Raw genomic sequence first — 27398 nt, 5'->3', positions numbered from 1 at the left:
CTATCCCCTGTTTAGCTACGACTGATTTCATGTGCAATTGAGATACATATGATCTACACATTGACAAAGTTTGTTTGTTTCTATACCTAAATTACCTATATTCCCAGCTGAGGAAGCTCTTCGATTATCTCACAATACTAACTCAACGACAGAATTCGAACTTCATTAGGATAGAGCGAGATCCAATACGTCTGTTAGTATAGAATGAAGCAACCCTTAGGCAAGTGCTGCACTCAGAAATTACACTTCTTGCATTAAACTAGAACGGATGTATATGTAACGTTAAAGAATACAAAATTCATTCACTGCATCTAATGAAAGGCAAAAAAATGAAATGAAATCTTTGAGTTTTACGTCCCACGGTTATGCTGGTTAGGCTAAAGGAGACGGTGATGATGAGTGATGAATGAAATGGTGGAATGAAGAAAGTGGGAGGAAACGGGAGAACCCCGAGAAAACCCACGCACACGGTGTTTGTCCATCATAATGAAATACAGTGCCTACATTATATAATAATAATAATAATAATAATAATAATAATAATAATAATAATAATAATAATAATAATAATAATAATAATAATAATAATAATAGCCCAATTAGTATGTAATAGTTGAAGCATATAGTAGTATTTCACATTAAATATATTTGTGTGTTTCTTTGTCTATTTATGTATTCAATTTCAAATTCCCCCCCCCCCCCAAAATCCGATTTTAATGAAACTTAATGAGTGCTTCGTACACTTCACTCTTAAGAAATAAGTGGTTTCTTTATCAATGAAATATGATAAGAAATTGAGCTTTTATTAAATATGAATATTTTGTAGTACTTTAACTCATGCTACTATTTAAGGTTGAAATCAGACAAGAATGCTATAAATTCCTTTTTCAAAAGATCTCTGACTTTCATCAGTATACCACGACTTTGTAAGACTTGAGAATTATTCCTTCTACTGTAGATTGAAATCAATAATGGTCAACAGGAAGAAATGAATTGTGTTTTTCGAATGAATGACATTTAATGTTTTTTTTTTCTAAAAATTATCAAATTTTCATAGAATATAACTCTAGTTCTTTTGATATTTGTTATTCCTTTTATTGAAACTGGAAGTCATAAATTTAGATATACGGTCATCCGGTTTCAATACTGCATTATAATAAGTAGCTTTAAAATAAGATTGGAGTTCGCGAATCGGAAACGAATGGGACAACGGTTGCAGAAAGGGACTGTGTCAGCTGAATCAGAATGTTTGGTCACATTAAATGAATTAGAAGTTCATCGTAGATAGCAGAATTTATATCAAAACTTACTTTTTATAATATTTGACCTTCTCTTGTAACATCTAGAGAAAATGCGTTTATTGAAAAAAAAAACTAACATTGTTACAAGAAGTTTAATATATATTTTAAGAGTATATCTGTGTTATAGTTTCGGCTATGTAACATAGGCTTTCTCAAACGCATTATAAGAGAAATATCCAAATATGACAGCTTAAATGCAATCTGAATACAAGACACATCCACTTTCTCTTTACAAAACGTAAACTTTTAATTGGTTCTAAAAAGTAAATTTTTAACTAGATGTTGCCACTTTCTCTTCTTGCACACCTGTTTATAACCTGTTACATATGTTATAAAACTTTTAATTGGTTAAGAACTAAGTTCTTAATTAGGTGTTTATTACTTACACTTTCTGTTCAATATTGCACACCTGCTCCAGGAAATGCATTTTTGCAGTAAAACGAATCTGCCTAGATTGTTGACGGGCGTTTTACTATAAGTTAGACGTAATTTCTAAAGTTTCGATGTACAGATAATTATTAAAATAATAGATATATCTAAAATGAACGGACCGTACATGATTAATATGGAGTGGGGCTATCGTTAGACTTCACAATAGTTGTAGTCTTCGTAAGGTGCAAGCATAAGACTCATGAACTGTTACCAAAAAAGCATTACATCACTATACATTCAACGGATTCTCCATTTCTATCGTGGAAGATGAAGGAGGATATCTGCTCCAAAGTTTGACCTCCCGAACAAACGACAAATAGTAAATAACGTTAGAGAATTAGGGGGCAAAGGACAGTTTAATAAACGGGTATTGTTTTTCAGTTTATCCTGATTTTAATGAAACAACGCGTCAACAGTCCTAAAAGCGTCATTTTGGAAAATTATGTTATAGGCTGGAAACAATATTTGTTCCAAAGGACGCCCGTGATCCCAAAGAACGTTTACATTATCACTGATAGCGATGGGTGTATATGAGTGTAAGAACAAGACCCACTGCGGAATATCAACTGTTACCTCTTAAAATATCACAGAGCCTCCGCCGTGTTTCATGGTAGGGAGGAGACAGTTTGAAGCAGAAAGTTCTTGTGGCATCCGCTATAAAATTTCAAACGAAAACAAGGCCTTTTGTTTGACATAAGGTAAAAAAGTTATTCACCGAACCGTATTAGGTTTTTTTTTTTTAAAATTTCTCTACGGATTGCTTTGCATCTCCATCACGCTAAAGGATCTAGAAGTTGGTGGTTTGGAAAATTCAAAGAGACAGTATATTATCTTGTTATAAAATTAGAATCGAATTGTGACTTTTGAATTTAGTACAGTGTTGACTTTGCAGTGATTTCTGTCGCATTCATTACATGGTACTTGGTGATACTTCTCTTTAATGTTCGGTTTTCAATATAATTGATACATCTCTTCCATCCAGTATTACTCTTCCTTGGTGTTGTTTCGTTACGAGTTCTACAGCCCATTACCCAGAATACTATTTCTAGCAATAGGCTTAACATACTGTTCTCCTTTGATATACTTCCTCCAGCAAAGTGTATATAACCATAATTTGACCTCTGTTAAACTCTCAGAGGGTTCCCAATCGGCATCATCTCTCCCGCCAAACGCACGGCTTTGTTCTATGTTTACATAACCGACGACTAACAATCTTTAAGCAACGAATATGTACCCTGTGGTACCACCTTATACATCGTATTACAAACTCTAAATTTACCATTATTTTGATAATTATATATATACAGATGGTGATCAGAAAAATGGAAACACATGTAGTTGGCAACACGTCACATGTATGGGTTGGCAGTGGTGTCGTGGCGCCCACAGCGCCGGACCGCTGGTGGTGGTGTGTTAAGTCGGTCTCCATACTACGTCAGGCGCAGTGGAACAGCAGCGTCCAGTGCCTGCAGCAGACGGAGGTAGTGTAAAATGGGAGATCTCTCTGATTTTCAAAGAGGGCAAACTGTTGATGCACGGTTATGTGGAGTGAGTGTGACGGCAGTGGCTACTGTGTTAGGTGTGTCGCGTGGGGACAGTGTCGAAGGTGATGACGGCCTACACAACACACGGGAAAACCACATCAGGGAAGCGGAACAGTGGGCGGAAGAAAATCAAGAGTGACAGATCACGCCGGGTATTAAAGGGCGTTGTCACTCAGAACCGTCGTGCCACTGCGGAGCAAAGGACTGAGGAACTCAATCAGCACCTCCCCCACCTTGTTTCGACAATCGCAGTCCGCCGCGAATTACATGACATGAACTTACGGGGTCGTGTTGCAGGGGCCAAACCGCTCATCAGGGACCATAACGCTTTCGCACGCCGCAAATGGTGCCGCGACCATGCAACTTGGACCGTGAGGACTGGAAACGTGTGATATGGTCGGATGAGTCATCCTTCACCCTATTCCCAACCACGGGCCGTGTTTATGTGTGGAGGACGCCCAAAGAAGCTTATGATCTGCAGTGTCTCAGCCCAACTGTGAAACATGGCGGCGGCTCGGTGATGCTGTGGGCCGCCATATCATGGTTTTCATTGGATCCTGTGCTCACACTTAGCGGACGAATCACTGCCAACGATTATGTCGCAATTTTAGGAGACCATTTGCGTCCTATGGTCGGGATGTTGTTCTCGAACAATGACGTCATCTTCCAGGATGATAATGCACACATTCACACAGCTGGCGTTGTTGCAGCGTGGTTTGAGGAACATCGGGATGAAGTTCAACACCTCCCCTGGCCCACCCAATCCCCAGATCTCAACATAATTGAACATCTGTGGTCCGTCTTGAAAACACGATTCCGGCGACGATTTCCACCTCCATCCTCTCTCACAGAACTGGCCGATGCCCTGCACGAGTAATGGTGTAAAATTCCATTTGCTACTATTCACGACCTCTATGCCTCCATCTCACGTCGCATCAAGGCTGTTCTGAAGGCGAAAGGTGGCCCGACACCATATTAATCTGGTAAGTTGTAATTTCATTCAGTGTTTCCATTTTTCTGATCACCATCTGTATATTTGTGATATTGGAAATATACGAGTATATGTAATATTGTTTTTTTTTTACCAAAAAAGTTCCAGCTGTAACCTAGGGTTCATATTGAGGTCTCTCCTTAAATTTATATGTAATTAAATTTATTGGTATGGGTTTAATATCATGATGCAACACCATAGTTATGAAGGATGGGAGCTGAAGCGTAAAGTGGTATCCGAACCATAAAAAGTAAACAAACCAAACTTTACCCTAGGGCAGAAGAGCTGCAAGCAGCTAATGGCGCAGATTTGCACACAAATATCCGTTTTCAATTGGACAACACACGAATTCACACTCCTGCTATGACCACATTACACTAATTAAGATTTAAGTTATGCCTCATCCCACCTGACTTACAACCTTGCGATTTCATTCTATTCCCGATCCTCAAGATCTGGCCCTTACTAAAAATTTTATCATCGTTGTAAATACAGATTGTTACTATTTTCTCACAATGGTAATTGGTGTTGAAACCGGAAATCTCTAATTTCTAACACTTCCGGTTTGAGTAGAGGGATAAAGATCGAGAATTAACTGAAATCATATCTCACTGCCTCTGACTGTTTTAGTATTATGGAGGTAGGCACTGGAACCGGAAATTATAGTATATTTCAACCACTTCCATTTGCAATAGAGGAATGAAGTCGGTACCTAGCAATGCGGTATTAAATTCATATCGGATAATATTTTTTCGCAATCTATTACTGTTTTTACACTATGGCGATCAATGCCGAAGTCGAAAATTTCCGCCATTTTCGTCTTTGAATAGAGGTTAAAGTTATCCTTGGTTTGCTGAATCCATAGGAGAAAACAATTTGTCACTATCTCTTATCGCTTTGGCTCTAAGGAAATTAATATTGAACATCGAAGTGTCTACCACTTTCGGATTTAGCAAGTACAGGTAGAAAAGGAAAGAAATGGATCCCATTCTTGAGACGGTGAATCGATTGCCGTAAACCACTTCTCGTTATAAATGACCGTTTTTTATTTATAACGGCGAACGTTACAACAAGAACTGATTTAATATCACTTTTAGTTTGAACAGAGGGTTAAGATAGGAGAAGAAATCTAATCTTGAGAAACTGAACTAGTTGTAAGAAATCACTGTGGGGTTGATTAAAGTGTTAAGTAAAGGACTCATAAAGAGTTTATTTTGTAGCAATGTACTACATGGGTTAAAAACATGTGCATTACGCAAAAGCGATGCAGAACAACTGAAAGTATTCAATTTGTGGGTGTGAAGAAGAATAGAGAGAATTGGCTAGGTCGAGCAGGATACGAAAGAAGAAGGGTTATAAATAGTAGTGGAGGGAAGAACAATTTTATACGTAATTGAAAAGAGGAAGAGAGACTGTTTGGGACAATAGCTTAGAAGGGAATGTATCACCAGGGCGAAGTAGAGGATATAGGTCCCGACAGTGGCTACGGTTGACGGAGAGTAATAAAACAGAAAAATCGTACTTGAATCTAAAAAGATTATCTGATGATGGTCGTACATAGAAGCTAGAAGCTTCTCAGTTGAGGCAAGTGACCTGCCAATAATATCAGAATACCTATGATGGTGATGACGCTTACGCATAGCATAATTTGGAAGTCTAAATCTGAGGACGTAAGTGACCAAATGAAGTACGGCTTTCTGTCATATGAAGATAATATTACATTCCCTCTAAACAAGAGAGAATCCTTCCCTATTCCAACAACTTGTTCAAAAGTTATTGGAAGAGAACTTATGCAATGATTTTGGTAGGGTTAATAATGGACTGGGCTAACTTTTCCCCTTCCCCAATTTTACTATAAAATTTGTTAAATATAAATGTCTTTGATTTCAAAGAGTAAAAATAGTGTTTATTCTGTTATTGACCAAATAAGAGGAAATAGGTGTTTTGCACGGTGCCCCTTCTCTCAAGATAGTTTTTAAGGCATCTGCTGGTTTTGGTGAGTTTGATGAATAGAGCCCCTCAGCCCAAGGCAGCTTTCCGAGCCTTGGTTGTAGTGAAAAGCCGTACTTTAATGCGACCTCGGGTAAGGATAGGTGTACCCTAAGTCCAAGGTGACCTCAGGGCAGGTGTAGGTTATTTGCTTAGTTGGTTGACTGATGCTGGGTCCCTCGATGGTCCGGCTTTTGTCTGTCCTCTTCGGGTCCTTCCTTGAGGTCCGTCTTCTTTCGGCGTTCCTCGGTGTTTTCCGTGTCGGCTTCTCTTCTGCTACGCTGTTTACAATCAATAGCACGTGTTGTGTTAACATGTGCTTCTGTCGTAATGTGAAAATCCTTACAATATTATTTTGCAATTGACTGTACGGTTCAAATCAACAACTTTGTAGGGTAATTCGATTAGCTGTGCCTTCAGCCTTTCAATTCAGTCACTAATATCAAAAAGGAAATAAATAAATAAAAAACTTTTAAAAATCTTCGTCATTGTCTTCTTCGTCGTTGTTAGATTTCTCGGCAGAAAGGGCTGGAAAACCGGTTTTTGTTCATTTCTTGAGCAGGGGTTAGAAGCGGCACGTATGCAGAAAATTATTTCCGAAGGGGGTTGGTTCAAAGCTATGAGCAGCGGTCTAAATTCAATATGAGTATAAATTATATTAACATTTGCATATATCTCCTGAATTTACACTAAATTTATAGAAAAGTTGGAATTTCCAGAGAGGACTCACAAATCCCTAGAACCCTGATTAGAAGTACAGGAAGTGGCAAGCATTTTGAATCAGCACTGCACATGTTGCAACCAAATTCTAAACAAACCAAGAAAACACTGATAATTGTCAACACTTAGAGTTATTAAGAACACAATTGTCCCACATTTTTGTTTATGTTAGTTTTTATGTGAAATATTTACTAGGTTTTCATGTTTTATACTGTGTAGCAGGCCTATCGTGTCAAACGGCCAAACAGTTCAAGCAGTCCAAACGGGTTAAGTGGTCCAAAGGTTCAAACGATCCAAATAGGTTAAATTATCCAAACGGGTATAACCAGTTATACGGTCCTATTTCCTTAATCTATTTCATGGAGTAAAAATGCAATATCGATCCAATGTGCGGTCGGTCGGTCCAGAATCGATTAATTTCCCGAGTGCTGGTCAAAATAAAATAACTCAATGAAGGTATTTTCGTCATCAGTTTCAGCTTAGTATGTGGCGTGCTTATCATAGAGCATCAATTATTGGATTTATAAAGATCGTGTTCTCGAAGACCACTCATGAAGGGGTTCACTACTTACATCTGTTTGATCTGCTCAGTAATTTTTCTGTCTATTCTACGTAATTGTCCTTAAGGTGTCTGTTTTCTCTTTAATATTTTGAATAAGCATTTATAGTATGTAAGGAAAAGTACTGAATGTGCTGTATAGTATGTAAAGAAACATTGAGTAGAATATAACTGGATTATGTAGTCATTATCTTTCCCCATAGACCTCGGAAAATGTATAAAGAGGTAAAACAATTTTGCATTTTCCTTGAACTATTCTTCAGCAAAATTTACAGAGAAAAAAAAAGAACTGTAAACCAGTTGTTCTTTGCCTACCTCTGTTTTTCTTTTAAATCAGTCATTACTATTCAAAATAAATCAACTGCTATTTAATAATTAACTTTTACAGCATTCATTATTCCCTTTTTAAGAACGCATATTTAGTTTAGAACACGCACAGAAACTAAAATGTTGATGATTTTAACAGGAACTTGCGGTTTTTAGTAAATTTTCCTTGTGAAGTTGTATGATAACGTTCAGAAAAAAAGTAGTTACGAAGGTTTTCCTCCTGATTCGCTTCAAGTTTCTCTTATTCTTAATAAGTTCGATAATAGCACGTATCTGTGTCTTTCCAAAAGTGAAAAAGGTCACTTGATATTTTAGGTATACAATAGAAATAAGATATCTGATACAATAAGTTTGTAATAAAATCTGCCGGATATCTGCCCTATGTTTCAAGGTTTTGTTAGTACCTTAAAAGTGACAAAAAAAAGCTTTATTTAGCAGTTAAATTATAAAAAATTCAAATATAAATAAACATAAATAATTTGTGGATTTTGTTTTCTGTTTCTTTTTATTTAATGCACAAAAATAGAAAACAACCTTGTGATGTCACATCCGGGTTGTACGATGGGTGTGGCAAGGTTGTAACCCCTATCCGGGATAGGTAGGCAGTCGCATCGAAGGCGGTGTGGGCTGGAGTGTTGTCGTGGTGAAGTTTTCAGCGATCGGCAATCGCCGATCGATTCTATTTCACGTCTCGGTGCAGACGCGCAAGGACTTCTTTGTAGAAAACAACGTTGACGATTTGTCCTGGCCGTGATAAGAACTCAAGAACAACTTTTGAGTCACGCGTGATCCTCACTGTGTCAGAGTTCGTTCGCGAAGGCTGTTCCGTGTGCGTTGCTTAGCTTATATCCCCACCACAAATCCTCTGTCGGGGAGCTAGCTGCTACCGACTGGTGCTCGTGCGGCGGGCAGTCTTATTACCTTACGGACGAGCTCTGTATATACTGGTAAATGTACGTGTTACTCTGGGTTTTATTTGGCGTTCTTTCTTCAGCACCTTTCGTATAGAGTTCATCTAAGCTCGAAGCCTTCCCACAAAATTCTAACGTCTCCAGTGGGCATCTTAGGGAAATTTCCTTACCTCTTTTCCTTCCATCCTTGATCAAATATGTAAAAGCACTTAAACACCTGTTTAATAGCTTTAAATGAAAAGTCTAAACCTTCGGTTTCATGTCTTCAACCTTAAGGGATTCCAAGTTATGCATATTTTATTATAATAATTGAAATTCCATCCCTTTGCTTCTCACCTCTTTTCTTTTCCTCTGGAACAAGTATTTAAAGAAAAACGATGAAACGCGTGTGTTTAAGTATTTTAAGTAAAATAATCCAAATACCAAATTACATGTTTTAAAAGGTAAGACATTTTTAGGTTCAGCATTTTATTATAATAATTGTAATCCCACCCCTTTGTCTCAGCCCAACCAATTTTTTTCGTTCTACGTCAAATATAAGAGGAAACTCCACTATATGTATTCTAGTATTTTAAATGTAAATTACAAAAATTATATTTTATGTCTCTACCCTTAAGAAATTTCTAGATATTCACTGTTATTATAATAGTTAAAATCCTTCTCTTTTCTTCCAATTCATTTTCTTTGCTTCTTGGTTAAATAAATAAAGGCTGAAGCACGTTTCTAATCATCTTAAAGTATAAGTCCATACATTAAATTTATGTATCTAACCTTCCTAGATTCGGTGATATGGACATTTTAATATAATAATTGGCACTTCTATTTTGTTTCTTCCCCGTTGAATTAAAGAAATCATTTATAATGATATTTTCCATCAAAGAAGATTGGCCAGATCGTTTATCAGTCAATGAGTCATTCACTCAGAAAGGAATGAATTTTTCTTTTGTTTATAGACGTAGATGAAGGAGACATTTCTTGTTAGATATGGAAATACACATTTTCATCTGAGACTTTATAGGTACTTAGAATCGGGACATATTATGCTCGAATATTCCCTGTAACATTCAAACATGTAGCAAAATGCTATCCTGCATGCACGAAGGTACAAAGGACATCTAATATATGTATAATATGTAAATGTCTTTCATTTGTATTAATTTAGTATGATGGGCGAAGGTCAGATGAAAATAATAGTAATACCAATAATAATAATAATAATAAAATTTATTATTATTATTATTATTATTATTATTATTATTATTATTATTATTATTATTATTATTATTATTATTATTATTATTATTATTTATTGATCAGTTGACTTGATAGGTTATTTTATAGTATAGGATATCTGGTATGCAAGTCAATTTCAACTCCTGTCAACAAGGTTCTCATGCTGGAAATCAGAGAAATCAATACTTTTGTTTATGAGTTGAAGTTTAGGGACCTTCTCAGTACTGATGCTATACGAGACGTGGCCTTACAGTTTAAGAGGGAATCGGAACCACCATAATGAGTTCAAGTTTTTAATGCTGTTCCACTAGGAACAGAACCTGGCACCAAGAGCAATAAAAACACGCAAGACAGGCCAGTATTGTCTTCCTTCTTACATTTTCTTTCTTTTTTTTTTATAACTGAAATTCGACTAAAATCAAATTAGTTTTCCTATTCAACATTCTACTTAATCCAAAACAAAAAATACACGAACACAAGAAACTAAGATAATTAAAACGCTCATTTTCTTCAATGGGACTCGGTTTGGTCCTCGTTAACCGAAGCTGTATCCACGTTATCACTCGGATATCGTCATTACCTCTAGGTTATCGGGAAGAACAGGAGAGCTGATAAATTTGAAATGTTCTCTCGTTATAGTTTATACTATTGAGACGCTCAAATTACTTCTAGATTTTTTAAATGTCAATAATGGTGAAAATCAGAAAGACCGAATCAAATGCATACATAACCTAGATTGATCTTGTAATTCCACTCGTTTTCACCTAAGTATCTTGTATAGTCCTTCTACTTCTCAGGGATACCCATAATTAAAAATTGCTAGTCAACTACAAGGATTGTACAATCTAGTGCAGAGTAACAAAGCATGATGCATAATTTAAAAATGATCAGAATCGTATGGAGTTAGTTGGTAACTATTTATGAAGCACAGTTAGCTGTTGAAAGAAATGAGCAGAAAAGTATTCCCTAAATATTTTATTAACACTTTGAAAAATTAGGAAAGAAAAACGAAAAGAAACCCATAAAGTGAAAGTAAAAGTAAATTTATTGGATTACTTTGTTGGTTCGATTGACGTTTAGTGTACTTTCAGTACAACGAATCACTGGTTCTTTGTTCTTAGTATTGAGCCACTAAAACAGCTTTGTATATATGTTTTTACACTTATTTTAATAATCAAAACTGAGAAGTATACATCACGTTTACACACTTTTTTTTTTCAATATGTCTACTCTTTCAAATCTGAATAGCTCTATTTATTTATGGTTGTCCTGACAACCTCCTATCCAATATCCTATTATTAAAAAAATACTATACAAACATATGAATATCTATACACGTCGATATTACAATTAGAATTAACATATATTTCTTTTTCTTTTTCTTCTTAGATATAACCAGTCTAGTGCATATATAAAATACTTTACGATCCAATGATCGTTACAAGTAGTAACAATACATAAATATACAACGTACCGTTGTATCGTTGTATCAGCACCGAAGATATTTGAGACATGTATATTCAGCTTAACACATGAGTTCCCATCACGATCCAACTAAAGTTACCGCGCATGCTAACATATAACCATGAGACAGCATGCGACTGATTGGATATGAAGGATAGTGCATAATTTTGTATTAAAGGTTTGTTTCTTGTTTCGTTTCATGCATTCAGCTCCTTCGTGGATAAGCGGTTAGCCCACTCGCCTTTGGCGTGGATGTCCCTGGTTCGATTTCCAGAGGAAGCGCGTGTGGTTTGGGTTAAATGTTAAGCTGTAGGTCCACGTCTCATATAGCTTCGCTGCTGAAAAGGACGCTAAACTTAAAATCAAATCATTTTATACATGTTCCTCTTCATATTTCTTACATTTAGAATATGTCGCAGTTAACTTTAAAACAAATGTTCAAGGACAGTAAGTTCCACATACAAAAACAAGATATATCGTAATGCTGTTGTAGTAACTGAAATGCAGATTTAAATCACCAAAGTTAGGTTAAATGCGACATCCATGTATTGTAACGCATCGGATTAAAAGTGAACGCATATACGTGTCTAAACGAAAGCTTGAACTCAGAGCTCGCATATGTCCTCACAGTAAAGAAACAGGTAGTATTCCTTCAGTGAATTCAAATGAAAAGGTCTGATTCGAACATTTTGAGTTTGAGAGCACAGTTTTTCTTAACTCTAAGCGTTCTTTATAGCTCGCTAAAACGAAAATTGAAATTTAAGAGAAAGAAGGGGAGACTTCTTCTTTTCTGCAGTAAACAATTCAATTATTTCTAATGTTCTGACTTTCTCTCATTTATTAATATTCACCCATGTTTATATAGACAGCTCAATTTGTATAACAAGTGGTTGTGTTTATATTTTATATCTGGAAAACATAATGCAAATTAATACTGAAATTCTGAACTTCTTTTTCGTGTGGCTCAGTGGTAAAACGTTCACCTTTGGAGCTTGGGGTCCCGGGTTCGATCCCAGCCCCCGCCAAGTGTACTTCGTGCTGGACAAACACCGGGACGTAAAACTCAAAGATTTCATTTTTTTACGTTAGTTTATGGGCCTGTCTTAAGTTTACGTACGCGGAAATGTCTGACTTCTTTTAACTTTGGGCATAGGATCCGTGAGTGAAAACGGTTCAAATGAAAGAGTTTCCTTGCAGAAGGTGGTCTTTTGCCCTTTCCAAGTTCTTCTCTCTGGTCTGGTCTTATTGTTTTCAGAAGAGAAAAAGCGTTCTTCAGCTGTGTTCTCGCGAATCATTCTATTTTTCTGAGGTATAGTGGTAGACTCACCAGTAATCATTATTCCAATCTAGTTTAAGTCTTTCTATACTATACATGGCCTCGGCTAAATTAATATTCTGTATGGCACTAAACGAGACATTATTTCCTAATTAAAATTCATTATTAATTTTCATTGCATGAGAAAAAATATTTAAGTTTTATACTAAATCCCATGATCCTAATCAGAGTTCACAAATGACGAGAACTTCTCGTGGCTAGAGTACGTGATCAGTGTACGCATCTTCGGCGCGGAACATCCTGTTTGATTCTCGGCGGAGCTTATGCAGTTCGGATCTCACTTCTCGTATAACCTCGCTGCTAAAGAAGTCGCTAAACTCAAGCCAAGTCCATTCAAACATGATGCCTTTCGACTAAGAATTTAACATTAAATTTATTATTTTAACGTTATTTTTTCATAGAGGTAAAGGCGTTTATAAAGATGAAATAATTTCTTGAGAGTTGCTCGTGTTGTAACATTAAAGAAAGAAGTATAACATGAGTTTTAATTAACATGTCATCAATTCGATCAAATTGAAAATGTTTTATAAAAATGAAAGTGACTATGTTTATGACTTCACAACTCTTTTTGAACCACCCAACCGATCTCGATCAAATTTTCGACATAGTTGAGGTTCGGGCCTGGGATGTTTTTTTGTCATTTCACTTTGATGATGCAACTTAGGAGAGAGGGAAATATATAAAAATGATCGAAAATGGCCAATATTAGTGTTTAATCCATAGTTTTTGGGTCACTGAGATGAACAGTGACACTTTCGATTCCGTTTAAATCCAAATTCAGCCCACATTGTCCTTTATGTCCAAAATGAACCATATTCTCCCCGTGCGAAGAACGTGCAAGCTGCTAGTGATCTATCAATGATGCCAGGCTATTTACGAAAACAAATGCAAAAGAATTCTCTTTGTCTAAGACTTTGTCGAGCTCAAATTTTAAGGTATTATATCATTTACAGTTGTTTTGTTCACTGTTAACGGTGCGAGGTGAAATCTGTGGCCCATATCACGTTGAGTGAGGGGATTTTCTTGGCACGACAATGGACGGATTCCCCTAAGCACTTTGCGCTGTCATTTTGCTTTTAGCCCTTCTCCAGGTGGTTTTCGCGGGTGAATGTTTCGCAACCGGAGCCTGGTGTGTGTAACGTTCTCCAATAGGTTCCGCAGTACTCATTCTCCGTTTCACAGTGTTTATGTATGAAAACTTAGCGTGGAGAAGGACCATTACGTAACGCTCCCAATATTAGTTGATTTTCGTCACCATTTGATAATAATCATTAACAACACTCACGCCACTACAAGGTAAAGACACATTGTTCCCGCCAGAAAACATATAGTTCCAATATGATAGCCAAGTGACAATACTGAATCGAAACCAGTCGGATCTGTACAGTGAACAACCTTCTGAATAAAGTTACAATAACGGATATAATTATGATTTCAGAAGCGACATGTATATCCGTTTACTAATATAAGTACGAAGACACTTTTCTCTGAGTAAGAACATATTATAATTCCGATAACTATATATTTCTTTTCAGGAGATGACCCAGGTGAATTCACAATAATGTTACAGGTTTTCAGCCTCTAACGCTGGATTTATCTTCATGAGGATGGCGACATTAGTGGCCGAGAGTTTCGAAGACTATTCTGATTTCACCTTTCTGATCTTCCGAGAAAATATATATTCTTAGTCGCCAAGTTAGCTTTGATTACAACTGTCTATGTGAGCATTTATGTTGCATTTTGTTGAGTAATACATTAGAATTTACAGTAATAAAATGTCCGTCTGTGGCACTATTTTGGGGAAGAGAAGGCATTCAAAATAGATGTTTTCTTGAGAAAACTTCCTCCTGTCTCCAGGATTTCGCACCCTGGTTCTTAAAGTATCCTAGTAGGTATTATAAAATTCACCAAGTCATGTTTTAGTACTTCTCGTTTAAACAAATCAGAAACTCTACGAACTTTCTTGAGCTCTACGAATAGTTGGTGAATTCCTCTTTCATTTCTAATATCCGTTTGATTAACAATATTTTATGCAATTTCGTCGTATTAAGTCAGGAGTCACGTTGATTACCGTTGACCACTTCATTCACAATATACACCACAAAAATTAACAGTACTGGCTATCACATTGATAGCTGCGGTAACCTTGTATAATAATTGTATTTAGTTTCGTCGAATCAAACTTCCTTCTCTTATCACATTCATCAGATTAATATTTGAATCATTTTAAGATATTTTTATGTGTCTTCAGTACGCTTCGAATTGAATAAAATAACCAAACGTAAGTTTGTTGCTTATTTTGTAGTAGTTGATGAATGACTGCTACTACAAGTTCCTTTAACAGTACCCAAACACACAGTATTTTATCCAGACACATTACGGGGGAATTTAGATTTTCCCCTTGAGCTTTAGATTCGCCCCCCGCCACAGTGGTACGAAATGCCTAAACATGGCCAAAAATCAAAATGGAAAGTTCCTATCTGGTTATTTTTAAGTATCAGGTTTGCTACAGTAACAATTGGTCTCCTAATGTTCACCCATGGAAACGGCCAGCCGTTTATACCAGAGATAGTATTGGAAGTCAAAGTGAACCTACTTCTGTGTATCTGGTAATATCTAATGCGCGCGAGAAATATAGCTCGAGTTTCATATGAAATAGTTCATTGTATAGTTTTCCGACCTATTTAAATCAAAATGGACGTTGTTCCGGAAGGTATGTAAAAGATTTTAAGACCATATATTATTTATAATACGTTAGTTATTATACATTTGTTTTCATTAATGTTTATATAAAAAAATTGAAATTATTTCAAAGTGAATTAAAACCTGAACTCAAAAGTTATATATGACGCCCCATTCCGTTAAATTTTGTATTGGCGCTTAATCTATGATCGATTTACTACAAGAACGTGATAAAAACAGCTGCGCTTAGCTGCAACTTTTTTTGTACGATGCGGTTTAATAAAAAGTTGCAGTTAATGAATATTTAAGTATTTTGTTAATGTTAAACAAAAAGTAAAAAAACAAAGCTAAAATTATTATAAAATAAGTGAAAATGATGTTTACAAGGTACATGCAAATAAGATAGTGAAAGGCAACAAATAGAAAAACAAAAATACTTCAGTATAACATAGAAAAGGATAGTCGATGTACGCATATTTTAGTTTAAATTATTTTATAATTCATATGAAATATATACAATAAATTGAATTGGATAAAGGTAAATAATTTAGTAATACAAAAAGTGATTATGTGGTAATATTAATTGTATTAATTTTAGATCCAAACGATGAAATCATCCAATTATCGAAAGAAATCTTTGTTTTGATGAAAGACCACTTGAAAAGCGATCTACAAATCATAATTGAAAATTTGGAACATCACTTCTTTTCGACGAGTGGTCGTTGTATTAAAATATCACGATATGAAGACAGGCATCGCATCTTTATTTTACAGAATGAGGGACAAATATCAAGAGCCCAATAGAAAGGATGTCTGATGTTTTCAAAAGAATAATGAATGGCTAAGTGTTATGTTATCGTTTCGTGTACATCGTAATACTGCTAAGACATCAAGGAAACAAAAAGATCGACCACCTTCCTCTAAATTTTTATCTTTGAGCGAATGTTCAAAGCGAAGAAAAACTGAAGAAATTCGCAATAATAATAACGTTAGGACATTTGCTTACGCTAAAGTAATGAGTATTCGCTCCTCCGGAAAAGTGAGTGCTTCAAAAGTTGTCAAAGACGTTTTACCTTCAAGTCCGTCGGGAGCAGAGAAGTATATGAAAGCACGTATGGCAAGATAGCCCCCCACTTTAGAAAATTGAAACAATGACTACGTCATTCGTTTGTACTACGTTTGTACCGTTTGTAGCGAAAATATTTTCGTTTGTACCATTTTCCTTATAGGGTTACTTGAGAGATCAACTGGGGGGGCAATCTTGGCGCCAAGATAGCCCCCCCGTATCACAGCACAAAAAATTGGAATATACCATTCGAAAGCAAATCGTTTGTATCGTTTGTACCGAGAAAAGTTTTATTTGTACCCTGATAGTTTTCGAGAATCAGGGGATGACATTTGGGGGGGCTATCTTGGCGCCAAGATAGCCCCCCCGTATCACAGCACAAAAGTTTGGAATACACCATTCGAAAGCAAATCGTTTGTACCGTTTGTACCGAAAAAAGTTTTGTTTGTACCCTGATAGTTTTCGAGGAACAGGGGATGACATTTGGGGGGGCTATCTTGGCGCCAAGATAGCCCCTCCGTATCACAGCAAAAAAATTTGAAATACACCATTCGAAAGCAAATCGTTTGTACCGTTTGTACCGAAAAACGTTTTGTTTGTACCCTGATAGTTTTCGAGAAACAGGGGATGATATTTGGGGCGGGGGGCTATCTTGGCGCCAAGATAGCCCCCCCGTATCTCAGCACAAAAAATTGGAATACACCATTCGAAAGCAAATCGTTTGTACCGTTTGTACCGAAAAAAGTTTTGTTTGTACCCTGATAGTTTTCCAGAAACATGGGATGATATTTGGGGCGGGGGGCTAAATTGGCGCCAAGATAGCTTCCCCGTATCACAGCACAAAAATTTGAAATACACCATTGTAAAGCAAATCGTTTGTACCGTTTGTACCGAAAAAAGTTTTGTTTGTACCCTGTTAGTTTTCGAGAAGCAGGGGATGAAATTTGAGGGCTATCTTGTACGCAAAATAGGCCCCTTAATGTGTAGTTTTTCCATGTCCATTAATAAGTATTATATGTTTATCCATGTGAATTGATGTGTTTAGAATTCTGGTTGTGCATATCAAAATAAAAAATGAGTTTTTCAGTAATAACTCAACGTTAGAATTGAGTCCGCGAGTGGGAAAACAGTGTGAGTCCAAAGTAAATCATTTTGAAGTAAAGCCAAAAATAACACTAAAGATATAGAACTACAAGTTGTAATGAAGAGCAGTGCAATTTGCAAGACCTTGCACGTTATAACAGAATGCTATAGTGTCGACTGTACATTTGTGGCATTAACAAAAGAAAGTTATTTTTTCAAATATCTCAAAATGCGTTTTGTGGACTAAAGTAGTGGTTTTCCACTCACCGATTCAATTAAATTTTCTCTATTTCTGCTCTTTTCCTTAAATAAATACGTATTATTCAGCAATGGCCTATTTGCTTTCGTCTATTGTCTATGAAAGCGGCAAACTTCTCGAGCCGTTAATGTGACAGATGTAAACAGCTAATTTCTTCAGTTGGTGTAAAGCTGAAACGTGGAAGGACGCAGTTTAGGTGAGCAAACATTTCATCTTTTAGTTTTCTTTGTTTAAGATTATTTCTGCAAATCCAGGTTCTTTCTGAATTTGTACACAATTTGTTATTCTTTTTACGGTATTTATTTACGGAAAAGGGCACAAATAGAGAAAATTTAATTGAATCGTTGAGCGGAAAAAGAGTACTAGTCCACAAAACGCATTTTGAGATATTTGAAGAAAGAACTTTCGTTTGTTAATGCCACAAATGTACAGTCGACATTATAGCAATCTGCAATAACGTGCGAGGTCTTCCAAATTGTACTGCTCTTCATTACAACGTGTAGTTCTACATCTTTAGCGTTATTTTCGCCTTTAACTCAAAATGGCTTATTTTGAACTCACATTGTTTTCCCACTAGCCGATTCAATTTTAACGTTGCGTTATTCCCAACAAGTCCTTTTTTTTTATTTGGATATGTACAACAAGAGTTCTAAATACACATAAATTCACATGAATAGGCACATAATACTTATTAATAGGCATGGAAAAAGTACATATTAGGGGGCCTATCTTGTACAAGATAGCCTCCCAAATGCTATCCACTCTTTCTTGAAAACTATCAGGGTACAAACAAAACTTTTTTCGGTACAAACGGTACAAACGATTTACTTTCGAATGGTGTATTCCAATCTTTTGTGCTGCGATACGGGGGGCTATCTTGGCGCCAAGATAGCCCCCCCAAATATCATCCCCTGTTCCTCGAAAACTATCAGGGTACAAACAAAACTTTTTTCGGTACGAACGGTACAAACGATTTGCTTTACAATGGTGTATTTCAAATTTTTGTGCTGTGATACGGGGGGGCTATCTTGGCGCCAAGATAGCCCCCGCCCAAAATATTATCCCCTGTTTCTCGAAAACTATCAGGGTACAAACAAAACTTTTTTCGGTACAAACGGTACAAACGATTTGCTTTCGAATGGTGTATTCCAATCTTTTGTGCTGCGATACGGGGGGCTGTCTTGGCGCCAAGATGCCCCTCCAAATGTCATCCCCTGTTCCTCGAAAACTATCAGGGTACAAACAAAACTTTTTTCGGTACAAACGGTACAAACGATTTACTTTCGAATGGTGTATTCCAATTTTTTGTGCTGTGATACGGGGGGGCTATCTTGGCACCAAGATAGCCCCTCCAGTTGACCTCTCAAGTAACCCTATAAGGAAAATGGTACAAACGAAAATATTTTCGGTACAAACGGTACAAACGTAGTACAAACGAATGACGTAGTCATTGTTTCAATTTTCTAAAGTGGGGGGGCTATCTTGCCATACGTTATGAAAGCAGTAACATCAATGTCTTCACACACTTATGTGTATACGAATGATGAAGTGCTCTTTTTCTTGATATAGGAAGAAAATACCTAACGTTGGAAAACAGGGTACTGGTAAAAGGTTCTAAATTGTACCCATATATGTCAATGTATTAATTTAGTTCGCCATATTGTATCCATCATATTCAACTTTTCCATTTTGATATCAAATTTGTATTGAGTGTTGTGAAAACCCCTAGTATACAATTTTTGTTACCTTATTCTATTTTCTCAAAATTTGATCCGTCATGTTGGATCCGCCATTTTGAAGTTTTCAATTTGGATATCAAGTTCGTGATCAGTGAGGTCAAAAAACCACAGTATGCCCATTTTTGTGCACTTTGGAAAAGATTTTGAATTTTGGCCACGTTTTTAGCGTTTCGTACTACTGTGCCCCCTCCCCCAATCGAAAGAAGTGGTTAAAACATTGCTAAGCAATTATGTATTCTGTACCTTTGCTCGACAGGCATGGTTTCCCCTATTATATATATGTATGAACTGGTATCTGGATACCAGGACTGTTTCAGAGATATCTTTGTTAAAAGTTGAAAATATCAATTCTTCACATACTAACATACCATCATAAGTAGACGTAAATTATTTATCACTCAATACAGAATAGCAACATATTATTATTTCGCTAAGGTAATGTTGTTATTGGCACTGCTAATACAAACATGTAATGTAATCATTATTTTCTTACTATTATTATTAAACTGAAATAGACTTCTGAATTTATTAATAATTTATGAACTTTTTAATTCACTGTAGATGGATGTAAAATATAAAAAAATACGCTTTTTTGTTAGACTTACTATTAAAATAAATAACCACATTCATACGTTACACAGTTTTTGAATAAAAATGAAATACAATTTAATTTTCATACAAAATAATTATGAAAAAATTGTCTCACACCTTTCAACTTGGGCTGGCACTCCGGTTGCGGATCACTGCTTTATCCCGTCAGTAGGGTTTGCAAGTAACTCTTCCGATTGTTTATGCGTGCCGCGAGTTGAAGTTTCAGCAATGCACTAAATAATAAACTTTGAATCTAGATCGTAATTACTTGTAATGAAATGAGTTCTTCCAGTGGAAAATCGTAATTAACGCCATAAATTTCATGTTTCTTTTCATAGTCAAGAACAAATTGTGATCAAGGATCGGATTTCGGATTGAATGGTAAATTCAGAACTGTTCAGGCTAATCCCGGAAGTGTAGTAACCCCATTTACTGTTATCCAACTTACGATTTTCAAAAACTTTTATTATTATTATTATTATTATTATTATTATTATTATTATTATTATTATTATTATTATTATTATTATTATTATTATATATAATATCATTTTCTCTGCTTCTTGGTCTGTCCAATAAACAATATCTCACATGCAACTTGTGTCGTCTATTTTGCGCATCATAACAACTTTTTACTTCCATACAATAAAATAAATATAAGTTTGTTCTACGGATTCTATTAAATTTCCTGACACTAGACGATGAAAGGATTTGCATGAGATAGTCAGCAAAGTTTGACGGGTGAGCTGGGTCAACTTACTTCGTAGGAAAACTTCACCCTACATGTCATTTCTCTGTAACTTATCCATGTCTGGTGTAGTTTTCATTTCACAAATAATGAAAATTTGACAGGGAATCATAATTAACAATATTTTGCTGAAATTCGGATCCTGAATTATCGAAATTCCAATTTTTTTCGGAATTTTCGAACTTCTCCGAATTCCAGAATTTTTCCAAATACCGCATTTTTTCTGAATTGCGGGATTTTTCCGAAATCCAGTAAGTGAAATAACTTCCGATTCCTGAAAATTTTGGCAATGGGGCAAATGGGGTAAACGGATATATTGTCGGAATAGAAAAGTAGCAATACTGAAGTAAATGTATTGGAGTCGTGTGTTGATACTTTGTCTGTGTCCACAAATCCACTTGAAGTCAGAACAATTGCAGATAGAAATATAGCAAGCTTCCATCTATATATCAGGTACGAGACCTGGATCATTATTGCAAAGTCTACCATAAGGTTCTAAGATATCACAAGCGGGCGTAAAATCGTGAGAATCAGTTATTGTGTGCACCATGGATCACACCACACTGCAACCTAGTCATACGATAGCATGTACCATCTGTCGATAAAAATTGGTATTTCATTGGAAACCTGTATGTTGGTGCAGACGGATAGCGTCTCTTGGGGGCAAGCGGACGATGATATTTACAGTTATTTTGAGAGAATGTGATCAGCAATTAAATGTAGAAAAATATTTACAAACCCATCGGTAATTGACACAACCTTTCATTTTCCTTTTAGTCATGGTTCGGCTCTGGGAAAGGACAACAAAGAGATGCCAGTGGAACGCTGAGTCTATATCATCTGCAGTTAACGCTGTTAAGGAAAGTGCAATGCCACTGCCAATAGCAGCAGGAATATTTAACATTCCTAGCAATACATTGCGACGTTGTGTTATTTCTGATAGAGACGCTTCCTAAGTTTGGACACCACACCACATTTTCGATTCATGTAATGAACGATCTAGATGCCTACCTATAAGATCTTGAAGGAATTGGATTTGGTTTGACCAAGGGAGATTCGTTCTTTGGTGTATTGTTTTGTTCTAGAAAATAATTTTACATCAGCAAGCTTGGAATCGTGCTGCAACTGTCGGGAATGTTACCAGTGGTTCAATAGTTGTGGAATTTACCCATTCAATCCACAAAGAAATCCTGCTTATGTTCACACAAACAGAGATGTTTACACTGCTGACAATGTAGTACCATACAGGCAGCAACCAATGAAGAGGATGTAGAGTCTGACGCAAATGGATCTTCATTGGATGGAGAATATTTTGCAGCTACAGAGCGAGATAAAGGTGATGTACCTCTACCAAGAGTAGAAGTAACTTGCAGTTCCGCTTCGCCAGAAACCATAAGCTTTCGTGCCTAAGTCCTCTGACTACTGCAATGTCATTAGGACAGCACTGCAACAAGAACAAAGTTGGATCAAGAATACTTTCCAGTTTTGGTATCATGGATGTGCTTCGGCGTAAACTTGCAAATAATTCATCCAATCCGAAAGTTTAGAAGAATTCCCTACCGACGATATCTAGAAAGAGTGGGCCGTCCAATCCTCCAACAAAATGACACTTCGATCTAAGTAATGTTTGTTTGAATATAGAAAGGTATACAGGAAGGAGGGAAAATTGGGTTCAATGTTTGAGATGCCACTTTTGGTTTCATATTTAATGTGTTTCCAATAGAGATGAGGCTTACTTTGTATATGTGTGTGGGTGTGTAATGATTTTGATGACAGGTGTGCACAGTGTGCACAGTGCTCCCTTTATACTGTCCTTATGCCCCACTATCGGGAGACATACGGACACTTTGGCATTATTTTTTCTTGCGACTTTTTCGTAGGCTAAATGTATTTACAACTTTTCGTTTACTATGTAAAAGTCTGTAGTTTCCAAAGCCATATATACCTACCTTACAAATACTTTATAACATGTATACAAATCTTCAGTCATATTTCATTAGCATGTCCGTTTTCCCCACTTTTCCCTACACACACACACACACACACACACACACACATATATATATATATATATATATATATATATATATATATATATATATATATATATATATATATATATATATATATATATATATATATATATATATATAAATTTGCTGTAATCTTTGAAAGTTTAAGACCGTTAAAGCGACAAACCCAGACATAGGTAGAAACCAGAGTGAGTTCCTACAACTGACATTTCATCAAGGCACCGTTATCGTCGTCCCTGGCTCGCCAAATACGTTGTTTATCCACCCAGATCCACCTTGCTATCTTCCGAGTCAGAAAATGTAGTATGAGTCTTACACAGTAAATGAGTAGCCCCATGCCACCGATTTCAAATGCTTTATAAAATCCCCCATTTTCTGTGAAAATAACACAGCTATTTCGGTTATACTATAATATTGATGAAAAGCCTAAATTTACGAGCAAAATTAATTCATGATAATTATTAACAAAGGTAAAATTGGGGTAAATGAAAGTATTTAATACAGTAAAGTATTTCTCTTTATAACAAATTCGGAATTCTAATAACAACGATTTAACAGTCAGTTTATTAAGTTGAGCACTTGTATCTTGAAAAATCTTTACATATAGGACCAAGCAAGAACAACAAGATGCAACTGTATTCTTTGATTAAATTTGACCTTGCCCTAATACCATATAAGAGTATTAAAACTTTACATTAAATTCCAATTTGCGACTTCAGTATATATTTCATATAGGCAATTATTCAGCCTACATGTATCGTTATATATATATATATATATATATATATATATATATATATATATATATATATATATCTTTTAAATAGGAAAGTTCTAGAAGATCAAAATACCTCTTCTATAATAATTGACTTCCAAGACGCTACGCGTACAACTTCGTTTCACACTTATTCACAATTGATCTTCTAGATTTTGATTCACTAAAACTCTAATTCCAAATTAAACTGATATATGTTAAAAGTGAAATTCTTTCACTCCAGTGAAAAAATACTTACATACCTTTTAAATACTTAAATACTAAAATCACCTGATATTTGTACCTAAATACACGAAAAGAAAATAATGGTAATAATTGTACATGGACATGATATATGACAAAATTTTTGAAACCTAAAACTAATTAATAATAAACTTGGATTTTTTATACTAAGTACGAAATATTGATACACAATACTTTAGTATTTGACGCACAGTGGCATTTTAATAAGAAACATTATACAGGATTGTGATACATTATATAACGTGTATTGTATGAAGCGCTAGTAATCACCCAGTTACACAAACACACAGAACCATTTTTGAAATACCCTACAAATTTAATGCGACATTAATGGTGTTGTTAGCGTATCACAAGATCTAATTTTTTTGAAATAATATTATGGCATTTTATTACATAAAGCCTTGTATAGCCTACTTCAAATCAACATATTAAACGGAAGCTTACAACACTTAATTTACTTTTCAGTTTTAGAAACTAAGGACGCAATACTATCGCAACCAAACCTTTATACAACATAAATAAGGCCAGTGATAGGATGGGACAATATACATTAAAATATTAAACTGTCAAATGCTATGATCATGGTAATTAGGGGAAATAAGAACGCAGTTAAAAGAGACTGACAATTTTACTTTTTTCGAAAGATGTTATTTCGGAAAAGTGATTGGATGAGTATCAATTATGTAGATCGGAGTTTCCCAACCTTTCTGATGCCGTGGTTCATTTTACTGACTCTTAACTTCTATTAAATAAAAAAAAATATTTTACATACGATAAAAATGAAATGATTACTTACATTTTTATAATGTTAAATTTATTATTTTTAACAAATACAAAACTGCTATAAATTGAGGCATTCGAAAAATACAATGATACGAATTAGACCTATTGTTATGAATATAACACTTACTTCACATGGTGCATGATTCATTTTTCAGCTTAGGTTGTTAAGCTTACTATTTCTTCTTTTATTCTTTATATTCTATTATTCTTCATTCGTTGAAACCTACGTAATGTATGTTGCAAATATCCGAGGTGTGAAGGTATAATAAGATAAATTTTATTGAAAATAAAATGTTCCGCGGACTTCTTTATAATCTCTGCCTGATCCCGGAAGACCCACGGACCACAAATTGGAAAGCACTAGATGATGATACTTAGTAGACGTAACGAACGTAATGTCGTTTATAGCAATTTCGTATCTCGAATGACTCCAGAAATGTAAAAACATTGATAAAGTCTGCTACACTGGTGAAAATTATGTTATTTCGAAAACTTGTTTTAATTACATATAGCAAAAAGTGTTGTACTAATGTACCATACCAACAAAAAATGAAGGCAACTACTACTTAAAAAATTTCCCACAAATACATAATTTTAAGCTATATCTCATATCTCAACCCATGTTTTTCATAACTCCGGAACAGTTGAGATATGAGATAAGGGATATGATCGAAGACGTTGATGACAAACAAGAGCCAAATTATTGAATATAAGCGATCAAAGTTAAAAATTAATATGCAAAATCACATCATCTCACAACTTGCTAAAATTCCTCATCTTACTTAACTTTTTTAAATGACTTTTTACTGTTATACTTACTGTTAATAATTATTATGGCGATTAAAGTACTCTGAAGAAGTGCATGAAGTAAAGTTAAAAGCATAATGGGCTTTATCAACGTCTTTGATTTACACGTCAATTGTTGTAAACGGCGTTATGATCTTTACTGCTTTTGAAAAAAAAATCTACGTGGTTGATTGGACTTGGTACCTAACTAAACAATTTCTGGAAACTAAGCCTTTAGAAAAACAATTTCAAATTTTCAATCCGGTGTAAGTTTGTGCCTATTTACTTTATATACGTTGTATCATTCTCATAGGTTTCGACACTAAAACACTTTCAATGTGATTTACTCCGGTTGTTTGCTGTTGTACAGTAATTCAAAGTTGGAATGTTTGTGGTACTGTAACCTCCTTAGTTTTTAGCACTGAATAACTAATGTGGTATTATAGGTTTTTGTTTAATATATAGACCTGTAGGTAATAATCTGTTGTACTGCCATTTGGAAGAGATACACACAATTTTTGTTAGGTGGGCAACAATGTTAATCCGACGGTGTTAAAGAGAATGTGAAATAATTTCCCTTTCTGATGTTTCCATGGCTTTTTATCTACAAGTTTGAAAGTTGTAAAGGTTTTCATCATAGATGGTTCACTGGGACGGCTGATTCTTAGTGTGTTTACCTATGAAAGAATGACGTATTTGAATTATAATAATAAAGATATATAATTTATACCTTTATTGTACTCCACAGCAAATATAACCTTTATATACAATATCTTCTTTTCAGATACCGCAGAAATAAGTGGGGCCACATGGCAGCGGTGCGCTGACATAAGACACCAATGGAACTACGTTCAGCCACCCAATACTTGTCCCCAAATTGCTTATCGATGGAGGATGGATACATGGAAACAAATTGCAAACTCTGGAGAAGTAAGTTCCATCATATCCAACAATGAAGCGATAGATAGCAGAATCTAAATGTTACCACCAAAGCCCCACAACTGAACCATGCCCGGGATCACCTATAACATTCATCGATGAGATAAGTGTATGCTCCGATACTCAATGATTGCCGTAGGGCTGAAACAGGCATCTATTTTGGGCATATCCGAGAAGAAAATGCAGAACATTATATGTAATATATTTTTGATGAGGAAACTCATGCTCGATGTGTTCCTAGGCAACCCCATTCTGATCAGAAACGACAAAGAGTTGTAGTACCGGAAAAACTCTGCAGCGTGGTTCGTAACAAACCCTGGATCCTCCAGTTTGACCCATAAATAAATAAAGCACACTAAAGAATGGAAACATCAGGTGCCTCTATTCCACAAGAAATTCAAAGTACGAACTTCTGCCGGGTATAACTGGAAAAAGTATAACGGTCGTAGATACGAATTCTAAATGCGATAATTTCGATTCCCACCTATCTTTGTAGGAAGAGGGCATACAAAAGTCTTGGATTCAATTCCCCATATTCCTGTTGGATTAAATTCCTCATATCCGCATTGTAGCTGATATACTATTTTTAAGGCAAGAGCTTAAAAGGTGGTATAGAAAATTGATGTACTAGCCTTCTCCTCCCACTACATGATAATGAAATACATATTTTCTCCAGAATTTAGTGTTGCCAATAAAATTCAAACTGGATGGCATCTCTCGACAAGTATAGGGGGCGAGTAAAAGCTGATCTCCATCACATGACTAAGCAGTGAAATGTCTTAAATGTTTTGGATAATAAAAAAAAGTACTCTGAAACTTCGAGTTTTTGGCGTTGCTTTGTTATTTGATACTTTCAACCTGCTT

The 27398-nt window shown here is 35.5% G+C and overlaps 1 protein-coding gene across 1 annotated transcript in view; it reads right to left on the bottom strand.

Annotated features, from left to right (window-relative positions):
- Positions 1-27398, bottom strand: part of LOC145685511 (uncharacterized) — a 36269-nt gene that overhangs the window by 6724 nt on the left and 2147 nt on the right. The window lies entirely within an intron of this gene.

The sequence above is a fragment of the Thermobia domestica genome, chromosome 5 (assembly GCF_964235325.1).
Source record: "Thermobia domestica chromosome 5, izTheDome1.hap1.1, whole genome shotgun sequence".
Lineage (NCBI taxonomy): Eukaryota > Metazoa > Arthropoda > Insecta > Zygentoma > Lepismatidae > Thermobia > Thermobia domestica.
Note: the sequence above shows the minus strand (reverse complement) of the source record. Positions and strands in the feature narration are given on the sequence as shown.